Raw genomic sequence first — 22,819 nt, forward strand, 5'->3', positions numbered from 1 at the left:
TGCATTAACTACTTCAGGTTTACAGCCGTTAGGCCTCTACACAGTGCCATGCTGTATTTCATATAATGGGTAATGTTACCGATGGGTAAATATAAAACCACTTCAGGATGTCTTCCAAGTCCCCAGTTCAGTTAGAAGAGCAACCTTATCTTCCTCAGTACCAGTGTTTTCACCAAACCAATTGTCTATTAGCTCAGGTTTAGAATACTCAGAGTTTGCCCCGAGGGTAGCACAGGACACTGAGCTACAGTAAGCTTGTAGTAAAATATTTTAGATGGTCATTCATTTCATGGCCGCATTTAAGGAGTTGCATCGTTACAGAACATTCGGATAAGAATGTTTTTTAGAACCAACATGATTTTCTCTCATGGAGAATATTGAGTCATGTCAGCTCTAAAGTCAATTTCAATCTGAAACATTCTGTAACATTGTTACCTCTTAATAGGCCCCACCCAGCTAGCACAACGTTCTGTGAGCCATATGTTTCTGAGAGCGTGGTTGTCCTATTGTTATTTGGCATGCAACCTCCTGGGAATGGTGCAGGATAGTTGCTTTGTTTGGAACATTCTCATCACATTTAAGGAACTTTGTTAAAGTAATTTAATGCCAAGAAAATAATCTGTTTCCTAATAGTTCTAATATGGTTACATGTCATTTCAATTTTAGTAATGCTCTAGAAACATTCTGTTCTTCTGTGGGAGATGTGGTGCTTCAGCATAACGTTTCCTAATTGTACTATTTAAAGGCATGTTCTCAAATTGTTCCAAGAATGTTAAGAACTTTCCATAAAAAAAAAAAAACGTTTAGCATTTGAGGCTAAAACATTTACATTCTCTTTTCAGCATCAACAAAACTCTTATCCTCTATCTTGTTAGTGTGTTCAGGGGTGTTGGCTGCGCCCACTGATTGGCCACACCTGATCTTAATGAGTGCCTGTTTCCTTTTAAATGGGGTCTGTTTGAATAGACTAAAATGAAAAGCTTTGTGTGCGTAAAAAAAACATGGCATGCTAGCTCCATCCTGGTGGTGCAGTGGGCTAATTCCACGGATACACAACAGAAAATGATAGGTGTTGTGTCACAACAAAAAGTTTGCATGATTAAGCCTACGGACACCCATTTCCATGTTTCCTAGCTGTGCCTGAAGTTCAAAAAATGTATCCAAAAATAAGCTAGCATTGTTATTAAAAGTCTTACTGAAACGTTCAGTGAAGGTTTTAAGGAATTTATTTAAAAACCGCGTTAATAAAATAAAAGCGTTAATAAAACCACCCAGGAAAACTTTCAAGGAACCAGAGTAAAATGTTCTCGGGTCCTCCCAGGCAACCTAAAGATAAAATGTTCCCATAACAGGCAAATGTTCACTTCTGTTCTCAGAAAAAAAAATTAAATTCTCCGTTTTACCAGTCAGGAAATGTATGTTCCCACAACCAATGTAAAACCAAGAAACTTCGTTCCCACAACTTCCAAGGAACCAAAATGTGCTAGCTGGACTGTACCATTCAGTATTCCCCAAGTCCTCAGTACCTCAGCCAGATTAGCTCAGAGCAGGTCTGAGATCAGTTTGATGACACAGTCCTCAATATACAGTTAGTAGTATAGTTGCCAAGTCCCTCGGTTTGGGGTGGAACTAGTCAGGTTCAAACACAGTACAGAGTTCTTTAAAACATTTCAGTAACATTTCTGTTACCTACCCCATTACGACAGCCAAATTCCCCATTGGTCCAATCCATGGGATATCCTGCTATTGAACATGCCAATTCTAAAATTTATTATGATATAGCAGGTGAAATGAAATTATGTTTGCCAAATTGTTTGGCTCATTTAGTTTTTAATATTCTTTGTTGTTTTGGACCTTTTATCTGTTTCGTTTTTATCCTGTAATTTATTCTCCCATTGAGTCGGTAGAAGTTGCCCCTAACCACTGATTCAGAGTCAGAAATAGTTTCATTCCGTCTAATAGTTAAGGTTAGAATTGGGTGAATGTAATCTGATCCTACTATAGATCTGTGGTTAGGAGGAACTTCTACTTAAACCATTATTTTATCCGGTTGACCCCCACATCACAGCTGACCTCTGACTTGTAATAACCTCACAGCAATCACATTCCTCTGGAGCGACGAAAACGCTAAACGCTGATTGTTTCTCACCTTTCTGTAATCCTGGGGTGCACAGACAATCACTGTACACACATCAATAAACCTGTTTTAGAACTAGCCTCTTTGTCTGTTCACTGGCTGGAAGGGGATGGGATTGGATGAAGGTTTGGAAATAGCTGTTTTCCCCTACTTTTAATTTACATTTGATTTATTTAGCATATTTGAAAAGCATTCTTTGTTTTAGTCTCTTCTCACATGGGGTGGAGCGAGACTGTCTTTATTTTAATATGTTTTAAATGTAATATTAAAACATACTATTTACTTTCAGTGAAGCGGCTCAACATTTATTTACATTACATTGTCATCTAACAGACTCCCATTCAGAGCAACCCAAAGAAGCAACCTGGGTCAATGCCCTGCCAAGGGAATGTTGACAGATCTACCACAAGGTCAAAACAAGGCCCCGAAGCAGTGACCTATCAGCCACCGGCCCAAGCTCCCAATCGCCCGGCCACCAGCTCTCCAAGACACCCCCTCCCCCACACACACACAGTTCCCTGAGAGCTGCCCCTCAACCATCCAAGAACCCCGCCCGCCACCAGAAAAAATAATAATAATTCCATTCCCCACCCCGAAGTGCCCTCCCAAGCCCACTTGCACCAACAACCAACAAAATGAAGAACAGAGAAAAACTAAGGAAAACAAAACAATGCAAAAACAAAAGACATCAAGGACAACAAATACATTTCGAGTGCATGTATGGCACTATTTACATGTGCGTGAGTGTGTGTATATGCATGTGTACATGTAAAAACACCTGCACGGCGTCAGCCTAAGGCAAACAGGCATTAGATGTAACAACGTTGCCCATCAGTGTCATTCCAACTAACTTAAAAAAATATATATTTTGACTTTATTTTTTACTTTTATATTTGACCGTCATTCTATCCCCCGCCTAGCAACTCCAGTCCCACTTGTCTCCAATTCCACATCCCAAACCTCAACTTCCCTCAGCCCATCCCAGCTATCTCTGCTGGCCACCCTCTTCAGATTTCTATGCGCCATATATCTTTCAACTATCCTAGTTTCTTGGGACTTTAATGCAGGCAAACTTAAATCAGTTTTACCAAATTTCTACCAGCATGTCACATGTGCAACCAGAGGGGAAAACAACTCTAGACCACCTTTACACCACACACAGAGATGCATACAAAGCTCTCCCCCGCCCTCCATTTGGCAAATCTGACCACAATTCTATCCTCCTGATTCCTGCTTACAGACAAACACTAAAGCAGGAAGCACCAGTGACTCGCTCAATACTACATAAGTGATTAGACTTAATATAAAACTTGTGTAATCGGCATACATGTACACCTTTCTTTATAGGCCTTGGATTTCTAATCCTTGAATGTTGTTATTTGATCGGATTTTAAAAGCTAACATTTCGATAACCATAACGAATAGATATGGTGACAGTGGACACCCTTGTTTAACTCCACTTGACATTTCAAATATCTCTGAGAAGTAGCCGCTGTCTACTATTTTAGACCTGGGGTTGCTATACATTACTTTTACCCATTCTATAAGGGACTCCAGGCATTTATAAATCAAATCAAAGGCCTTTTCAAAATCTGCAAAAAATACCAGGCCTGGCTTCTTAGACGTTTCATGTTGTTCTATTATTTCTAGGTGTATAATATCTGCAGTGTATCGTCCATGTAAAAAACCTGTCTGATCATGATGAACAATACATGGTAAAAGATTTTTAATTCTAAGTGCTATTCATTTCGCTAGTATTTTTGCATCACAACATTAAAGTGTTAGAGGCCTCCAGTTTTTTAGATGGACTGGATCTTTATATTTGCCATTTGGGTCTTGTTTTAATAATAGTGAAATCAGACCTTCCTTCTGAGTACCTGACAGACTACCATTTATATAGGAGTAGTTAATAATAATAATAATAATGTAGCTTTGAGTATATAAAAAATGCTTTTAAATTTAACCTTTATTTAACTAGGCAAGTCAGTTAAGAACAAATTCTTATTTACAATGACGGTCTACACCGGCCAAACCGGACGACGCTGGGCCAATTGTGTGCCGCCCTACGGGACTCCCAATCACGGCCGGTTGTGATACAGCCTGAATTCAAACCAGGGTGTCTGTAGTGATGCCTCTAGCACTGAGATGCAGTGCCTTAGACCACTGTGCCACTCAGGAAGCTTGAAATACCTCCAATGTTATGCCATCAAGCCCTGGGGGGGTTTCGAGACTGAAAGGATTTAATAGCCTCAAAAAGTTATTCCTCATCGCACTGATCTTTTTGTACATTTGGTCATTTTCAACAACAAAAAAAATATTTGGAAAGAATTCCTTACAGTAATCCTCATTCAGAGGGTGAGGATGAGATGGAAAATAAAATAAATATATGCTTAAAATATTTAGCTTCCTCTTTTAAAATATAATTTTTCTGTCTTTGTCTGAACTGATTATATTGATTAGGGAAATGGGATGAGGTGTCTAGAATAAAACTATGTAAATGTGAGTTGACTATTAAGAAAATATTTGATGATTTGAATCAAGTTTGTGCCTGATACATACAGCGAGGGAAAAAAAAGTATTTGATCCCCTGCTGATTTTGTAAATTTGCCCACTGACAAAGAAATGATCCGTCTATAATTTTAATGGTAGGTTTATTTGAACAGTGAGAGACAGAATAACAACAACAAAAATCCAGAAAAACACATGTCAAAAAATTGATTTGCATTTTAATGAGGGAAATAAGTATTTGACCCCCTCTCAATCAGAAAGATTTCTGTCTCCCAGGTGTCATTGATACAGGTAACGAGCTGAGATTAGGAGCACACTCTTAAAGGGAGTGCTCCTAATCTCAGTTTGTCACCTGTATAAAAGACATCTGTCCACAGAAGCAATCAATCAATCAGATTCCAAACTCTCCACCATGGCCAAGACCAAAGAGCTCTCCAAGGATGTCAGGGACAAGATTGTAGACCTACACAAGGCTGGAATGGGCTACAAGACCATCGCCAAGCAACTTGGTGAGAAGGTGACAACAGTTGGTGTGATTATTTGCAAATGTGAGAAACACAAAAGAACTGTCAATCTCCCTCGTCCTGGGGCTCCATGCAAGATCTCACCTTGTGGAGTTGCAATGATCATGAGAACGGTGAGGAATCAGCACAGAACTACACGGGGGGATCTTGTCAATGATCTCAAGGCAGCTAGGACCATAGTCACCAAGAAAACAATTGCTAACACACTACGCCGTGAAGGACTGAAATCCTGCAGCGCCCACAAGGTCCCCCTGCTCAAGAAAGCACATATACATGCCTGTCTGAAGTTTGCCAATGAACATCTGAATGATTCAGAGGACAACTGGGTGAAAGTGTTGTGATCAGATGAGAACAAAATGGAGCTCTTTGACATCAACTCAACTCGCCGTGTTTGGAGGAGGAGGAATGCTGCCTATGACCCCATGAACACCATCCCCACCGTCAAACATGGAGGTGGAAACATTATGCTTTGGGGGTGTTTTTCTGCTAAGGGGATAGGACAACTTCACCGCATCAAAGGGACGATGGACGGGGCCATGTACTGTCAAATCTTGGGTGAAAACCTCCTTCCCTCAGCCAGGGCATTGAAAAATGGGTCGTGGATGGGTATTCCAGCATGACAATGACCCAAAACGCACGGCCAAGGCAACAAAGGAGTGGCTCAAGAAGAAGCACATTAAGGTCCTGGAGTGGCCTAGCCAGTCTCCAGACCTTAATACCATAGAAAATCTGTGGAGGGAGCTGAAGGTTCGAGTTGCCAAACGTCAGCCTCGAAACCTTAATGACTTGGAAAATATCTGCAAAGAGGAGTGGGACAAAATCCCTCCTGAGATGTGTGCAAACCTGGTGGCCAACTACAAGAAACGTCTGACCTCTGTGATTGCCAACAAGGGTTTTGCCACCAAGTACTAAGTTATGTTTTGCAGAAGGGGTCAAATACTTATTTCCCTCATTAAAATACAAATCAATTTATAACATTTTTGACATGCGCTTTTCTGGATTTTTTGGTTGTTATTCTGTTCAAATAAACCTACCATTAAAATTATAGACTGATCATTTCTTTGTCAGTGGGCAAACGTACAAAATCAGCAGGGGATCAAATACTTTTTTCCGTCACTGTACACATCAAATTGTGGCCCTAGAGTGTGGTTTCCTCCTAGCCCACCAGGGGGCAGCCTCTGCTAATTTAGACCAAGGCTAGCACATCATCTCTATCATACCAGGGGTTGCTCTCATGTTGCATCACCTCTTCAACTAATTTCACTGATTAGAATGAGTCATTCTGGCTGCCTTGAAAGTATGCAACCCAAACCAAGATAAGATGCTACGCTACATTTCTCGTAATAATAGAACTACCCGAGATTAAGAAAAGGGTTTGGGAAGAGTTGAGACGGTTGCTTCTCTGCAAAGTTCTCAAGATGTCAAAAGACTCAGAAAGAAAACCTGCTGACTGCAGTGTTATTTAAAAGTTTGTTCAGAAATTATTTCACTCTACAACTGAAGAAGAGAGAGTTTTTTTCTCAAAGAGATTATGAAGCCTATTTCATGGATATCTTAGTGACACAGAGTATTTAATCTCTTCCTCCAGAGAGAGAGAAAGAGAGCGAGAGAGAGTGAGAGGAAACGAGAGAAAGAGGCTGTATCTGTGAGACCCAAAAGAGCTCTTCAGAGTTTGTTGGTGAGTCAATCAGTGGGAAATGATAGAAGCAGCATGAGTACACACTAATACCGACTATAGTCTATTAGGCCATAGAGAAAATGGTCATACAGACACTCATGCACAGTCACACCCACTGCCTGAAATTCAGATAAATGGTACAGTATTTGTAAGTATCAAACAATGTATATAAAGCAACGACTGTAAATTCCCAATATGAACTCAAGTCAAAACATTCCAGGAGAGGGCCATCTTCCCTTGTCACTGTGTCTATAAGCATTGTTTAACTGAACTGAGCCGAGAGAGCAGTAGGGTCTAACATCTTATTAATACTGTAATACAAAGTGCAAATACAGACTCAACTCATTTTATTGTATAACAGTAACAATATATAATTGTACAGTAATTACCTTCATTTTTTATGAAAAGTGTTGATGGTGAGAAATTGCCAGACTGTGTGTATGCCAGTAATTGTCAGTAATTCTGTGCATGTGTGTCCCTGTCTGTTTACACAGTATCTGTGTTTGTATATATATGTGTGTGTGTGTGTGTGTGTGTGTGTGTGTGTGTGTGTGTGTGTGTGTGTGTGTGTGTGTGTGTGTGTGTGTGTGTGTGTGTGTGTGTCAGGGGAGCAGGGGTAGATGATGGAGGAAGGGCTTAGTGAAGCAGTTTAAACTCTGAGGAGGGATTTGCAGGTTTTGATCCTGGCTAATTAACGTGGAGCACTCGATGGGACGACTGGGTATTTGTGACAGGGAAGTTTGAAGGGGACTCTTTTGTGTGTGTGTGTGTGTGTGTGTGTGTGTGTGTGTGTGTGTGTGTGTGTGTGTGTGTACATCAGCGTGTGTGTTTGTGTGTGTGTGTGTGTGTCTTAGTGGTAATCACTTGGTTCTATAATCATCTCTTCCTCTCTGTGTGTCCCTATGGTGAGATGATCAGAGGAGCGGAGGGCATCCACTCTATTGTTCAATCAATTCACTCATTAACTCACAACATTAGGAAACTTTAATTAAGCATGGGGCCTGCCACGATTAATTAACTTTGAGACTACTTCCTTTTTTCTTTCCCGTACACTTATTTTACTAAGTCAGGGAAGCTACAGAATGCACTAATTTAGCCACACAATTTACAAATCCAATTAAAGTCAATATTAAGGCTTCACAAGCTGTCCCATGCATAGTCTTAGCTATAATACTATCCTCTTTTGTGGTTAGAACAGCCAGGGTGTGTATGTGTAAGCCGGAGAATAATGTATTAAATAGGGTTAGCAGTTATAATAAGTTTGGTTATTGAAAAGAGTTTATTATGCTGTGTTATCCTGTTAGGGAGGTGGTGTTGTGGCACTTTATTGGTAATCCTGAGTCTCCCATCGCTCTGAGTGGTCTCTTTTACACCCACCCTGTTCCAGTGCCTGTGTGCTTTCCCTTTTCTGAAAAGATCAGTGTCCTGTCCTCTGTAGACCTACCTGATGGACAAGGCCTACATATGTGACTGGTCACATCTAACTGGGCACAAGTCCATTTTTGTTGATTTTCATATTATGATGATAGTAGGACTAAACTGTGGTACACATATTACATTCAACAATACAGAAATGACACTTGACATTAGTATAGGCAACCACTTGAACACAGTTCTCTCAAGCTTGGCAACAATTAGCCTAGAAGACTAACTCTGCGTTTACACTAGGAAGCGGCTTCGCTCAGTGAAACATCGGAAGCCACTTACTTTCAATGAAAGGAAAGCGAGAGAAGCGGGGGACCATTGAGGCGGGGGGACCGTTGAGCGATGCGAGTATGGGCGAGGGAGCTGAACAGGGCGGGACTATAGTTGGTAAAAGCTGAACTTGGTTCAAATCCTCCGCGATATCGAGACGTGAAGGACCAATCGATGCTTAACATAGCTTCCAACCCCTACTGGATTGGCTGTCAATGGCAGTTGATACGTAACACTACCCAGCGTGCTTAGCACCCATATGAGGGCGAGGCTAGCGTGGCTAGGCGAGTCAAATCAAACAACATTTTATTTGTCACATGCTTCATAAACAAGTGTAGACGAACAGTGAAATGCCCTTCCCAACAATGCAGAAAGAAAGAAAATAGATAATAGAAAAGTAAAACACATAACGTAAACTCACCCCATTCCGTACAAATGTGCGCAACCGCAACATTCAAACGAGGCTACAAAGAAAACTAATGGGACTGTAGCGACTATGTTGACTTCAAAATTGGGGGTGTGAACTAGGTTTCTATTCAGGCGTTGATCGACATGGTAAATGGCTCTATAATATTGGAGAAAAGTTTAAAAAACGGACCCTCCGTTACATCGTGGCGTGTCATGTGTAACGTACAGCACGCATAAAGCAACTATTTCTGTCTTACAATCTCTCTCCACCAGGTGTAGCACTTCTCTCGTCCTTTAAAAACAAGAAATGGACAGTAACGGGGGTAAGGGGGGGATACCTAGTCATTTTTTTGCGTCATCATTGCATGCTCATTCTCAAAGTCGCTGTTTACTTCTAAGATCACTTTAGCACCGCCCTAAAAACCTGATTCAAATTCGACACAAACCTTCAAATAGGTATGTAATGACACATTATATAAACTCTATATAGTGTTTTATTTACATTTTAGAGGCGATAAGGTGATAAGTTGGACAGATCGAGTGAAAAAAAGCTATTTCCCCACACGACAGCTCTCCTTCTCACTATCACGCATTAGTTTCACTTCCCCACCCGCCATTTATAAAAAGATCCGACGGGGCTCATTGCCTGCTTGAATTATGCAGAAACGGGCAGCGTTTAGGTCATGTAATTGATTCTGTTAGAAAGGGGAGAAATTGTGCTTTACAATGGTATTGACATTACAGTTGATCTGGAAGTATTATGTTTTTGGGGCGCAAAAATGAGGGCAATTGTAAGGACCAAGGAGATCTACGAGTGTACGTGAGTTTACGTTAATGATAAAAGTAATACTAAATACACGATGAGTAATGATACCTTGTACCCCTGCACAAGTTAATTGAGGTAGATATTGTATGTACAGTGCCTTGCGAAAGTATTCGGCCCCCTTGAACTTTGCGACCTTTTGCCACATTTCAGGCTTCAAACATAAAGATATAAAACTGTATTTTTTTGTGAAGAATCAACAACAAGTGGGACACAATCATGAAGTGGAACGACATTTATTGGATATTTCAAACCTTTTTAACAAATCAAAAACTGAAAAATTGGGCGTGCAAAATTATTCAGCCCCTTTACTTTCAGTGCAGCAAACTCTTTCCAGAAGTTCAGTGAGGATCTCTGAATGATCCAATGTTGACCTCAATGACTAATGATGATAAATACAATCCACCTGTGTGTAATCAAGTCTCCGTATAAATGCACCTGCACTGTGATAGTCTCAGAGGTCCGTTAAAAGCGCAGAGAGCATCATGAAGAACAAGGAACACACCAGGCAGGTCCGAGATACTGTAGTGAAGAAGTTTAAAGCCGGATTTGGATACAAAAAGATTTCCCAAGCTTTAAACATCCCAAGGAGCACTGTGCAAGCGATAATATTGAAATGGAAGGAGTATCAGACCACTGCAAATCTACCAAGACCTGGCCGTCCCTCTAAACTTTCAGCTCATACAAGGAGAAGACTGATCAGAGATGCAGCCAAGAGGCCCATGATCACTCTGGATGAACTGCAGAGATCTACAGCTGAGGTGGGAGACTCTGTCCATAGGACAACAATCAGTCGTATATTGCACAAATCTGGCCTTTATGGAAGAGTGGCAAGAAGAAAGCCATTTCTTAAAGATATCCATAAAAAGTGTTGTTTAAAGTTTGCCACAAGCCACCTGGGAGACACACCAAACATGTGGAAGAAGGTGCTCTGGTCAGATGAAACCAAAATTGAACTTTTTGGCAACAATGCAAAACGTTATGTTTGGTGTAAAAGCAACACAGCTGAACACACCATCCCCACTGTCAAACATGGTGGTGGCAGCATCATGGTTTGGGTCTGCTTTTCTTCAGCAGGGACAGGGAAGATGGTTAAAATTGATGGGAAGATGGATGGAGCCAAATACAGGACCATTCTGGAAGAAAACCTGATGGAGTCTGCAAAAGACCTGAGACTGGGATGGAGATTTGTCTTCCAACAAGACAATGATCCAAAACATAAAGCAAAATCTACAATGGAATGGTTCAAAAATAAACATATCCAGGTGTTAGAATGGCCAAGTCAAAGTCCAGACCTGAATCCAATCGAGAATCTGTGGAAAGAACTGAAAACTGCTGTTCACAAATGCTCTCCATCCAACCTCACTGAGCTCGAGCTGTTTTGCAAGGAGGAATGGGAAAAAATGTCAGTCTCTCGATGTGCAAAACTGATAGAGATATACCCCAAGCGACTTACAGCTGTAATCGCAGCAAAAGGTGGCGCTACAAAGTATTAACTTAAGGGGGCTGAATAATTTTGCACGCCCAATTTTTCAGTTTTTGATTTGTTAAAAAAGTTTGAAATATCCAATAAATGTCGTTCCACTTCATGATTGTGTCCCACTTGTTGTTGATTCTTCACAAAAATATACAGTTTTATATCTTTATGTTTGAAGCCTGAAATGTTGCAAAAGGACGCAAAGTTCAAGGGGGCCGAATACTTTCGCAGGGCACTGTACATACAGTATTACCATGAATAAAGTGACATAATAAAACAGTAGCAGCAGTGTATGTGATGAGTCAAAAACAGTTAGCGCAAAAGGGGTAAATGCAGATAGTTAAACAATTAGCTACCCAGACTATTTCACAAATTATTTAGCAGCTCTTATGGCTTGGGGGGGGGGGGGGGGGCAGAAGCTGTTCAGGGTCCTGTTGGTTCCAGACTTGGTGCATCGGTGCCTCTTGCCATGTGGTAGCAGAAAGAATATTCTATGACTTGGATGGCTAGAGTCTAACAATTGTTTAGATTTTCCTCTGACACGCCTTGTATAGAGGAGGTCTTGGATTGCAAGGAGCTCGGCCTCAGTGATGTACTGGGCCATACGCTCTACCCTCTGTAGCGCCTTGTGGTTAGATGTCAAGCACTTGCCATGCCAAGTAGTGATGCAGCCTGTCAAGATTCTCTCAATGGTGTAGCTGTATAATGTTTTGAGAATCTGAGGGCCCATGACAAATCTTTTCAGCCTCCTGAAGAGGTACAGGAGGGGGCGGACCCGTAAGGGGTCCACGTGTTGAGGGTCAGCATGGCGGTTGTGTTGTTGTCCACCCTCACCACCTGGGGGGCGGTCCGTCAGGAAGTCCAGAATCCAGTTGCAGAGGGAGGTGTTCAGTCCCAGGGTCCATAGCTTACTGGTGAGCTTGGAGGGCACTATGGTGTTGAACGCTGACCTGTAGTCAATGAACAGCATGCTCATGTACAGTAGGTCTTCCTCTTGTCCAGGTGGGAAAGGGCAGTGTGGAGTGCAATAGAGATTGCATGATCTGTGGATCTGTTGGGGCGGTATGTGAATTGGAGTGGGTCCATGGTGTCTGGGATGATGCTGTTGATGTGGTCCATGACCAGCCTTTCAAAGCATTTCATGACTACAGATATGAGTGCTACAGGGCAATAGTCATTTAGAAAGGTTACCTTCACATTCTTGGGCACAGGGACTATGGTGGTCTGCTTGAAACGTAGGTATTAGAGAGTTGGTCAAGGAGAGGTTGAAAATATCAGTAAAACACTTGCTAGCTGGTCAGCTCATGCTCTGAGTCTGCGTCCTGGTAATTTGTCTGACCCTGCGGCCTTGTGAACGTTAAAGGTCTTACTCACATCGGCTACGGAGAGCGTGATCACACAGTCGTCCAGAACAGCTGGTGCTCTCATGTATGGTTCAGTGTTGCTTCTCTCAAAGCAAGCATAGAAAGCATGTAGCTTGTCTGGTAGGCTCGCATCACTGGGCAGCTGGGGGCTGGGTTTCCGATTGTAATCCGTGATAGTTTGCAAGCCCTAACACACATATGTCAGAGTCAAGGCCCGCGGGCCACATCCGGCCCGCAAGAAGGTTTTTTACGGCCCCTGGGATGATCTTGATTTATTATTAGAACCGGCCCGCAGCAAGCCGGCAGCCCGCAGATCTTTTACACGCACCAATACTACATTTCCCACAATGCAAAGGTGACGCACCGAGCAGTAGGCTGCTTCATTTCAATATTTATTGGCACAGCAGTCGTCAGCATCACAGTAAAATTAACTTTCAGATACCCATCAAAAATGGCAAAACGGAAGGTGGATACTGAGAACCGGGGGTTTCAAACAAGGTGGGAGTCGGAGTATATGTTCACGAAGGTAGCTGGAAAACCTGTGTGTCTTCTGTGTGGAGAAAGTGTGGCGGTACTGAAAGAGTATAATCTGAGACGACATTATGAAACGAAACACGCGGACAAAAACAAGAATATGGACATGGAACAAAGGCTACAAAAGGCCAGTTTTATTTTGGCAGAAGAGATCGCTAAATCAGCCCGGCCATTTACGGAGGGGGATTTCATCAAAAACTGCATGATTAAAGTTTGTGACGAAGTTTGCCCAGAAAAAAGGCAACTCTTTTTAAATGTGAGTCTGAGCAGAAACACCATTGCCGAGAGAGTAGACCAGTTGTCCATCAATCTAAAAGAGCAGCTTGTGAAAAAGGGAAAAGATTTTATTGCATATTCCTTGGCTGTGGATGAGAGCACCGACATTTCTGACATTGCCCAGTTGTCAATTTTCATCCGCGGAGTGGACTCCAACCTAAGCGTGACAGAGGAGTTTTTGGCTTTACGTCCTATGCATGGCACAACTACGGGGCATGATTTGTATGAAGAGGTGTCAAGATGTGTAAATGAGATGGAGCTGCCTTGGGAAAAACTCGTGGGTTTGACAACCGACGGAGCACCTGCGATGTGTGGACACAGGAGCGGACTGGTGGCGAAGATACGGGAAAAGATGCAAGAGGAAAACGCGACAGGTGAGCTGACAGCTTATCATTGTATCATACACCAGGAAGCGTTGTGCGGTAAAGCCTTGAAAATGGAGCATGTAATGAGCATCATCACGCGCACAGTTAACTTTATCAGAGCCAAAGGTTTGAATCACCGCCAGTTCAAGGCATTTCTGACGGAGTTAGAAACGGAGCATGGTGATTTGCCTTATCACACAGAGGTGCGATGGCTAAGCCAGGGAAAGGTGCTTCAAAGATGTTTCGAGCTTCGTGAGGAGATTTGTCTGTTCTTGGACAGCAAAGGGAAAGACACAACACAACTCCGAGACGAAATGTTTCTGTGTGAAATGGCTTTTCTGTGTGACATTACGAGTCATCTGAATGCAATAAACTTGCAGCTGCAGGGTCGGGATCGTGTCATCTCTGATATGTACAGTACAGTGAAGGCATTTAAAACCAAACTGACTCTGTGGGAGACGCAGATGCGGAAAGAAAATTTGAGCCACTTTCCCAGCTGCCAGACCATGAAAGAGAAGCTCTCTACCAGTGCGTTCCCGAGCACACAGTTGGCTGATAAAATAGGTATGCTTGCCGCTGACTTTCGACGCCGATTTGCTGACTTTGAAGCACAAAAAAGCAGGTTGGAACTGCTCGGTAACCCATTTGCTGTTGACGTGGAAAGCTCACCACCAAACCTCCAAATGGAGTTGATTGACCTCCAATGCAATGATGCACTGAGGGCAAAATATGCCAGTGGGTGCTGCGGAGTTCGCCCGTTTCCTCCCCGGCACAATGCCCCAGCTGCGCATCCAGGCTGCTCAAACGTTGTCTATGTTTGGCAGCACATACCTGTGTGAACAACTGTTTTCTTTGATGAACCTGAACAAAACATCACACAGAAGTCGACTTACTGCTGAACACCTCCACTCAATTCTGAGGATTTCTTCAGCTCAGAGCCTTACCCCGAACATTGATGAACTTGTGGAAAAGATGGGACACCACCAAGTATCACCCTCAACCTCAAACAAGTGAACATTACTGTGCAATCACATATTTAGAGTTTTTACTCAGTTCAAGTTTAAAAGTTAAAATTTAATATTTGTTTTCACTGCATGTTACTTCTCCTTAAACAAAGTGTTGTTTTTGATTAATAGATTTTTGCACTTAATTTTTTTGTATTTCAATCCAATTATATTTTAAAAATATTTCAGTTGAGTGGATGATAGAAAATTGCTATTATTGTTTTTTCTTTGAAGTAAATTTAGCCCACTTTTGCTAAAATAGAAAATATAGTCTACTGATGGTGCCTTGAATACCGGTTTCTTTCATTTAATGTTCATGTTATGGGGATATTTATATAAAGGAAATTTGTCTTTTGTGTCTGTTGAAAATTAAAGATTACTGACAGAGCCATAAGAAAATATTGCTTTATTTATCTGATCATATTGTAATATATTTGTTAGGTTTTCAGTAGGTTCAATTAGGTTCACTAGACTATATGCGTCATTTAAAATTTTTTCAATGAACATTCGAACAGTCCGGCCCTCGTCTTGTAGCTGATTTTTTTATTTGGCCCTCCGTCCATTTGACTTTGACACCCCTGCCCTAACACATCCGACGAGCGTCAGAGCTGGTGTAATAGGATTTGATCTTAGTCCTGTATTGACTCTTTTCCTGTTTGATGGTTCATCGGAGGGCGTTGTGGGATTTCTTATAAGTGTCCAGATTTGTGTCCCACTCTTTGAAAGCAGCAGCTCTAGCCTTTAGCTCAGTGTGGATGTTGCCTTTATTAATACATGGCTTCTGGTTGGGATATGTACATGCTGTAACTGTGGGAACAATGTCGTCGATGCACTTATTAATGAAGCCGTTGACTCGTGGTAAACTCCTCACGCTCAACCACCCAAAGTCGGGAAGCAAGTTCAGGGAGTAGTGAGTGTTTTAATAAATAAATGAAACATAATACAAAACAAGAAAACACGAACAACGCACAGACAATTAACAGGAACAGAAACAATAACGCCTGGGGAAGGAACCAAAGGGAGTGACATAAATAGGGCAGGTAATCAAGGAGGTGATGGAGTCCAGGTGAGTGTCATAATGCGCTGATGCTCGTAATGATGGCGACAGCCTGGTGACCTAGAGACCGGAGAGGGAGCACACGTGACAGCGGTTTATGTACTCGCCAAAGTAGTTTAGTCAGGGTGCCCGCACATTGCTGATATAGTTTCAATGGCCAGTATGAGAGATTATATTCAAAATAGAGTACAAATTAAGATGGTGGACCTTACAAGCGTAACAACAGCCATCTTTTATTCCCCACCATCTCCACAACACAGTGTTGTCTAGCATGACCGATACAGCCCTCAGGGAACACACCATAATACACAGTAAATGACACCCAATTAACATTTTCGTCATTAGTGTGTGTGTGTAAGTGTATGCATATGCTAAGCACGTGTGCGTGCGTGCGAGGTTGTTGCGCGCACGCCGCACCCACCACAAACTTAACTCAGCCGCGGGCCAAGATTCGCTCCACTTGTGTTAAATATTTCATCTCTCCTCCCTTTCTTTTTGACTTTCCTTCTTTGTTGAGCCCTGCTTCAGAATAGGTCAAAGATAGTGTCGTCCCCAGAGCAGATATTGGCACTCTGCAGTGAGGTGAGGCATCAGCTACAGGCTCAATGAGCATATTAGACAGGTCGGCGTCCTAGGCCTTCTCATTACACCTTATCATGGCAGCACTGGAGGGTTACAAGAGGGAAATGAGAGTGTCTTAGAAAGAGAGACAGAGGGGGAAGGGACATCAAAGTGGTGGTCTATTTAAATTGACTGATCTTTTGTGAAAGAACTCCCTACATAAAAGATTACTCCCCCCCCCCCCCCCCCCCCCCCCCCCCCCCCGCCCCCCCCTCCCCATACCTAATATCACATACTGCATACCCTTGGATTAGGTGTCAAGGGTTAATAACTATACGGATGAGGACATTGGAAGGGGAGGGGGGGCAATTGGTGTGTGTGTGTGTGTGTGTGTGTGAGTGAGTGAGAAAGAGATAATGAGAGAGACTAGAAAGACGGAGAGAGAGAGAAGAGACTCCAACCTCTTGACTGACACATTACAAATCCCCTGACAATCCCATATCACTGTCCCAACTGGCAGAGTGAAAAGCCAGGGTTGGTGAATGGGGAGAGAAAATAAGACGGTTACAGGAAATAGGAAAGAGTGTGTGTGTGTGTGTGTGTATGCGCGTGTGCGTTTCATCACTCTTTCCTTTATATGGCATTTTGGTCACACTTTATTTGGATAGTCTGGATAGTCCATCTGTAGATGCTCTACAGATAGTCATGCTAAGGTTACAATTAGGGTTAGGTTTAGAATAAAGGTTAGGTTAAGAGTTAAGGTTAGGGCTAGAGTTAGGGTAAGGGTTAAGTTTAGGATAAGGGTTAGGGCAAGGGTTAAGTTTAGGGTTAGGATAAGGGTTAAGATTAGGGCAAGGGTTAAATTTAGGGTTAGGATAAGGGTTAAGGTTAGGGCTAGGGCTAGGTTAAGGGTAAGGGTAAGTAGATTATCTGTAGATGCTTTACAGACTGACTTTCCAAATAAAGTGTTACCCGCGTTTGTTCTCTACTTTTTCTCTCCCTGGATGTCTCCATCTTAACACAGCTCCTTTTGTGGCAACCAGGGCGGGAAATGATTTTGGTGTGTGCGTTTTTCCATCCCACCCGCCAGATTAATGACGTCATCGGTTACCACTCTCTCTCTCTCTCCCGCTCCCTCTCTGATAACAGCCCTGTGCGCTTGCCTCCTGCCTGCCGCTCGCTGCTCCTCGCACTCAATTTCAGATAACACTAATGGAATCTGTCCCGCGCGATTGTAATGAGAGCGAGACTCATTTGCCACGGAGCTTGGAGTTGTCAGCTTGGCGGGCTGTGGGGGGGCGAGAAGAGAGGAAAGGGAGAAGGAAAGAAAGCTAGGAGATGGGGGTAGATGAGGACTGAGGAGAGGGAGAGGGGTTTAATAAAGAAGAGGAGAGGAGTGTGTGGAGTAGGGTTGGTTGTATATTGCTGGGGCAGGCGGGAGCTAGCACCAGTGTTGTTTTGGCCCATAGTGTGTATCAGGAGTGTGTGAATAGACCAGGCCTTCTCTCCTCTCCTCCCTGCCTGTCAGTGAACTGATAGTCTGCAGAGGACTCTCTAAGCTCCATCACACAATAGAGAGAGCTCTCTGCCTCGGCACACACTGCATAGACACACCATTCAAAACACACACACACACACACACACTTATGCGCGCAGCCACGCAAAACAAACAACAAAGGCTTTGGGATACTCACGCTGTCTGGTCACATGAGAAGAGTAAATAAATAAACAGGTACATACTTTAGGATTGATTAGATGCTTCTCTCTTGAGGTTATCAGTTCCCCAACTGGTGACCAGGTGGTTTTATTTACCCCCCCCCCCCCCTATTTTTCTGGGGGTGGGGGCGGGGGGACGAATTATTTTTGGGGACATAATAGGCTGTAAAAGCAAGTTGACCACGTGATTATAATTTAAGAAATCTGTTCTCAAGTATTCTCATGCATAATAGAGACACGTGATGGAATACAAATGTAAGCAGGGTTTGAATTTGATATTTTTAGTCAATTAGTCAAACGTTATATCTGTTTGGGCTTCTTGCATTCTACAAATTATTAGTAATTATGTTTATATTTTACATTTGAGTTATTTAGTAGAAGCTCTTATCCAGAACGACTTACATGAGTAATTAGTCAAGTGCCTTGCTCAAGATGTTTCACCTAGTTGGCTTGGGGATTCGGACCAGTGATTTTTCCAACACTCCTAACCGCTATGCTAACTGCAGACCCTGCCTGTTCCAGCCCCCCGACCATCCGCTCAAGAACAAATTAGCCCGCGGCTGAATCTAGTTAATGATCCCTGCTGTAGGCCTTATACCAGTGTCCTGCAGAGGGCAGTATCTGCTTGGAGAACTATCCACTGCAACCAGAGGACCACACTGACCCCAGACAACCACACAAGGATTACAGTTTGGGGTGCATGCATGTGGGTTATGAATTACGTCTTGGAGGTGTTGAGGGGTTGGTTGAGAATGAACATGGGAATTGAATGGAAAGTAACAGAGTAAGACAATGCATCACTTCTCTCTCTCTATTTATTTTCTGTCTAATCCCCCTCTACGTTTTTATGTCTATAAATCTGCATGTCTCTTTCTTTGTTTTTCCTCTCTTTCTCCCTCTATTTCTCTCTCTCCCTCCCTCTCTCTCTGTTCAGATTGAGGGGTAAAGGAAAGCCTATGTTTTGGCTGAGGGACAGGCCAGGGATTACAGTGGTGCTAGTATTTAATCTGGGACAGACTGTCCCGGTCTGTGTGTCTGCACTTAAAACAGCCCAACGGACTATCCTGTGTGTGTGTGTGTGTGTGTGTGTGTGTGTGTGTGTGTGTGTGTGTGTGTGTGTGTGTGTGTGTGTGTGTGTGTGTGTGTGTGTGTGTGTGTGTGTGCTCGGGCTGACACTGCTCGGGCTGATTAGGCTCTTTTTAAACTGGGTCCAAAGCTCATATTAAGGGCTTTATGGTCAGCCAGACACCCCATTAACACCACTCTACCCCCCTGGGTGCTGTTCAGACTGTACATACTGTACCCTCTCAGGGCATAGCCAGAACCATAGGACATCTATGTAATGTAACATGCTACATCATATCTACGTGTCTGTTTTTGGATGGGGATACCCAAACACAATTGGCCACATTGGGATGCTTAGATAGACAATCATGCAGACAGACTGGTCGAGCAGAGCAGGCTTTATAGGCCCTTATAGGCTTTCCTAGTGCTGGTGAGTGAGACTTCACTGTCACATACACAGACGTAGAAGTACAATCAAAACAAAGGGCTCATATTTACACATGCACGTACACCCACGCGTAAACCCGAGAGGAGGCGAAAGAATGAGAGTGAGAGACAGGGACAGAGAGAGAAATCTAGTGCATATGCTTAATCACCACTGGAGTCTCCCAGGAACTCCACAAGCCTCTGTGGATTAAAACCCTCAGAGCAGAACATTAGAGAAGTGCACAGTTCGGCTCCCACTGAAAAGGCAAATTATTATCTTTCCTCAGAGAGAAAGAGAGAGAGACAGTGTTAGAGAGCAAGTGAAGGGGGGAGAGACCGACAGAGGTTGAGGAAGCCACAGAAGGATGCAGAGGGTGAGAAAAATGGGGAGACAGACGGAGATAAACAGAGAGAAAAAGAGCGATATACAGAAAAAGGAGAGCGAGAAAAAGGGGGCCACAAATTGGTGAAGAAAAAGTCAGCCTCACTCTGCTTTGCATTTCATTTACATGCCTGGCCGTATCGGCCAATCGGATTGCAGAGCAGAGCCCGCGGCTTAGGAAAGGGAATAAAGACTCCAAATGCCTTCACTGCTCTCATCCCTCTCTCATAATACCCTGTCTGCCTTTCTTTTCTCTCTCTCCCTCTCTTTCTCTTCCCACTGTCATAATACCCATTCTCTACCCATTCTCTCCATGCTGGGGCACTGCTATAAGTAGACCCTGGCCGATGTGATAGAGGCAGGAGAAGGATGGAAGAAGGGAGCGGGGGAAGGAAGGAGAAGGGGAGGGGGGAGCTGCAAATATGACTTTAGTTGCTACCCGCAGAGTGTGAAAAGGGTGTGTGTGTGCCTCTCTAAGTGTGTGTGTGTAAGTGAGAGGGCAAGTGAATGAACTTGACTCATTTCTAAAATCCTCTTACCTGTCTTGGGTCCCAGTGGTGCTAACCTTCAAGCATGGAGTATTTGTAAGTTAACACCATAGGGGTATCTGTTTAGCTGAGAAAACCCTCACATGTACCAGGAAGACTGGTACTACGGTGAGGCTGTGCCACAACTCAAGATCAGGACTTTGAAACCTTTTAACCAGGATGCACAAAGCCAAATGACCTCTTACCTCTCCTTCCATCTAATTTGTTCCTCTTCCTCTCTTCCTCCCGCCTCCTCTTGCTTCTCCTCCTTCTCGCCTCTTCATCCTTCTGCTCTACTTCTATAATGGGAAAAGCGTCTGCTCAGTGCCCACCCTCCATCAACACTTTTTTGACACACTATGATGCACTTGAACATTTGCAGTCTCGCTCCTAATGCACACACTGAGATCTATCTACAGCACTGTGATCAAATCTCACATGTTGTGTGGAGCACCACTGCGTGAGCATCTCAATTGAATGTGTGAGAGAAGGCTAGTCAATGCACGTGCACACACACTTTCTGATGGGCGATAACCACAGCGTGACTTCCTCTCTGAAGTCATGGGCAGCACATTTCCTTGCTGACACGCGTCACACACACACACACATTACATTCAGTACACTATCACTCCCTCTCTCTCTCTCTCGCATACAACACACAGCCTAGATTCATTTGAATAATGGACTGTAAACATACACATTAGGCACCGTCATGGACGGCCACAGGCATTTCTAACAGGGGTTCCACACACACACACACATACTACAGCAAGGTCCACAAACACACAATAATATTTATTTCAGAAGAAGATGGGCTGCAGGGGGAATGTTCCGGTTTGCCATATTTTGTAAATATTCCTGGTTGCTAGAGTGGATGTTTCTCCCGGTCAACGTGGAGCTCCTCTCAACACACCAGGAGGGTCATTTTGTGCCACATTAGATGATATAGCTACACTCCATTCAGAGCAGTTTCATCATTCTCCTTCGTCCTACCTTATATTATAGTGTCATATGGAAGGAATGGATATAATAGACCATGTATGCATTTAATAAGACAATTATATGGATTGTCTCAGAAGTAGACCTATCATCCTTCAAATGTACATACATCATTTGCTGTTTGGCATTCTACTTCATCATCATCATCATCATCGTCGTCGTCGTCGTGATCATCAGCATCATCCTCGTTGTCATCTCCATCATCATTATCGTCATCTAACATTTCTTAAATGCGTTGATGATGTTGATATAGTTGCTCAGTAAGGTCATTAGCTAAACAAAACCACTAATAAAGTAAAGTTACCTCCCACTCTCCTCCTTCCCCCTCACTCACACACCTCCTTCCCCACTCCCCCAAGCATTTCCCGTCTCATCACCAACCCCATGCAACAGGACCCAAAAGGGGGGGGAGAGAGATACTCACCGCTGAGTGAGATGAACCATCTAATTAGTATGGCAGAAATGTGTGGCATCACTTGTGAAAAGGAGGCTCTTCTCCAACATTTCTGAGTTTAGAAACAAATCAACGTGATTGGAGGTACACAACACCCCCTGCCACGCTGCAGATGGATATATCCGCTAATACCCGTTAGTTTAGAAACAAATCAACGTGATTGGAGGTACACAACACCCCCTGCCACGCTGCAGATGGATATATCCGCTAATACCTGTTAGTTTAGAAACAAATCAACGTGATTGGAGGTACACAACACCCCCTGCCACGCTGCAGATGGATATATCCGCTAATACCCGTTAGTTTAGAAACAAATCAACGTGATTGGAGGTACACAACACCCCCTGCTACGCTGCAGATGGATATATCCGCTAATACCCGTTAGTTTAGAAACAAATCAACTTGATTGGAGGTACACAACACCCCCTGCCACACTGCAGATGGATATATCCGCTAATACCCGTTAGTTTAGAAACAAATCAACGTGATTGGAGGTACACAACACCCCCTGCTACGCTGCAGATGGATATATCCGCTAATACCCGTTAGTTTAGAAACAAATCAACTTGATTGGAGGTACACAACACCCCCTGCCACGCTGCAGATGGATATATCCGCTAATACCCGTTAGTTTAGAAACAAATCAATGTGATTGGAGGTACACAACACCCCCTGCCACGCTGCAGATGGATATATCCGCTAATACCCGTTAGTTTAGAAACAAATCAACGTGATTGGAGGTACACAACACCCCCTGCCACGCTGCAGATGGATATATCCGCTAATACCCGTTAGTTTAGAAACAAATCAACGTGATTGGAGGTACACAACACCCCCTG

The sequence above is a fragment of the Oncorhynchus mykiss genome, chromosome 8, assembly GCF_013265735.2.
Source record: "Oncorhynchus mykiss isolate Arlee chromosome 8, USDA_OmykA_1.1, whole genome shotgun sequence".
Taxonomy (NCBI): domain Eukaryota; kingdom Metazoa; phylum Chordata; class Actinopteri; order Salmoniformes; family Salmonidae; genus Oncorhynchus; species Oncorhynchus mykiss.